Source organism: Belonocnema kinseyi, chromosome 7, assembly GCF_010883055.1.
Source record: "Belonocnema kinseyi isolate 2016_QV_RU_SX_M_011 chromosome 7, B_treatae_v1, whole genome shotgun sequence".
Taxonomy (NCBI): domain Eukaryota; kingdom Metazoa; phylum Arthropoda; class Insecta; order Hymenoptera; family Cynipidae; genus Belonocnema; species Belonocnema kinseyi.
Genome location: NC_046663.1, coordinates 89,505,501 through 89,508,051, shown reverse-complemented (window position 1 = coordinate 89,508,051; position 2,551 = coordinate 89,505,501).

The following is a 2,551-nucleotide window of genomic DNA, read 5'->3' as shown; positions in this document are numbered from 1 at the left end:
GCGATTTCGCTGGAAGCGGGTGCAATTTTTCAGATTAGCACCCGCTCCCGGCGAAATCCTGCGGTTGTCCTTATGACAAATTTTTAATTATATATATATGCTAGTGTAGTCTGTCACACAGACCACTTTTTTTGTGTGGCGGTGTAATTTGTCTTTTTGGGATGAAAATGCAACTAATTTCATAGAAAATTGAATTTTTGATTACAATTCATATAGTTTCTTCAAAACAGGGGAAAAATCGGAATTCTTTAAAAACGGAAAAATAGTTTATTGACGTCTCCCAATCTGTTAAATTAATATAGTATCTAAATTAATCCTTAAATTATATCAATGTACGCAAATTTTATCTTCTTGAAACCGTAAAAAATTTTGTTTTAAACTTGTAATTTTGTTTTCCGAAATTTGCAAGAATCTGTACAAAAATACAAAAATTGATTCCGAATCGTCCAAATTCCTTTTGGCAATTTTGGAAATCTTTTGACAACTTTTGAAATCCTTTTCAATATTATCTTAAAATTAATTTATCAAAATAAGAAATGATTCAAAATTTTCCCATGAAATTTACAAAAATGTGTATATTATTCTGACTCAGGATACTTAAAAAGCTTCAAAATTTTATTTTAAAAATTTCATTTAAAAGTCTTCAAATATATTTCGTTTCAAATATGTTTTAAACTTTTCAATTTTTTTTATTATTTTTGTAATTTTATAAAACTTTTAAACACCTTTTGAAACTATTTCAATTTTTTTTTTAATCTTGCAAATTTAAGGAAATTGCTTTAAAATCGGCTACATTTTTTTCAATTTTGCTCGACATTTTTGTCTTGCCAGGAATGGATTTCCAAAATATACTCAATTTTGGAAAATAAATGCTTAAGAGGCAGAGATGGTTAAAAATATCTACCATTATTTAAATATATGATTTCTATAAAAATATTGTTTCTTTTTTCTATATGTAAAAATAAATGTGAAATCTGTGACCTATTTTCTCCATTTTTTGAGCTATTATATGGTTGCTTTAAATTGTCTTCAAGGTTTTGAATAATTGAGTAATAATGAGAAATTAATTACTTGGATTTTTGGTGTACACTATATTGCAAGATTGCACGAGATAACAAAAGATATAATTGATTATAGGAAATTCATTAAAGAAAATAATGACATAGAAAACCATTATAGGATCATATGGATTTAAATAAATAATCCAAAAACATTGAAGGAATTAATGTAAAAAATAAGGAAACTATAAAGGAAAGATTCACTTTAAACCACTTATAATATCAAACGAAAGTAAACAAAAATAGCGATTCTACACAAATACATTTTACACAGAAAAAATTGGTGAATTCCCTTGATTTTTTTTGTCTTATGTTTAAATTAAATGAAAATACATAAGAAAATTTGTTTAAATCTCTTGAAATCCATGTTTGCCTTTGAAAATATTGGAAATATAATATATTAATTTGTTAAAATCCATTGAAATTGGTAACATTCCACAAAATCATTAAAATAATTGGAGGTTGTTAATCTTAATCTCTTCTCCCTTAATTACACAGCTACGCAGAAAATTGTACGGAGCCGAAAAAGCGACGTACGTTGTAGTATTGGTCAAGATTAGACGAAATACAAAATTTTGGAATTTTCTGCTTACCAGATTAACTAAACGGATATTAAGAACTGTGACGTCGATATTTTTATTTATAAATGTCTATTATACATTTATTCTTTTGGATGTACAAAAATGAACTTGTTGATAAAAATCTCATTTTTTTATAAACAATTTGAGATTTTTCTGCTCATAACATTTTTTTTATCTCACGTTCTACATTATTTTGGAGAGAAAAGCTGGAGGAAATACGATGTAATTCTTATCATACACGTTGATGAAAGATTTTTTCAAGTTTTGGTGGCCAAAAAATGTGTTTGTAAAAATTAATAAGCTTTAAAAAATTTATGGAAATTATTCGGAATTCCTTGAAATTCTTAAAAAATTGGCGAGATCCTACGTTAAATAAATAAATAAATGATTCACTTGTACCTTTTCTTTTTTTTTTTTCATCATCTCATTCAATATTTAAAATTCTTTATTTCTATACTGATTTTCTTATAATGATTTTCTATCATGATTTTTCTAGAATTCCAAGCAAAATAATAAGAAAATAATAATGGGAAAATCATCATAGACTTATGCTGAATTTCCTAGAATATTTTTTCTTAAAAGGCAAATTGCAGGGTATTATAAAAGATTGCATGGAATTGGAAGGCAAATGAGCAAATGATTACATGGAATTGCAAAAGATTCCAAAGGATTGCATGGGATTGCATAAGATTGCAGAAAGTGTATACTACCCTGCTGGAAGTAAAAAGATTTCTATCTCTATGTCAATCTAAATTTTGTTCTCTCTTTTTAAATACCCACTTTCCTATCTTATCCTATCCTTTATCTATCTACGAGGGTAGTTCAATAAGTCCTTAGAATGACCAACAGAAGGCGCGCGAATCGCTCCAAATCATCTGTTTTCAGTCAGCACCACTCCCGACTAGATATATG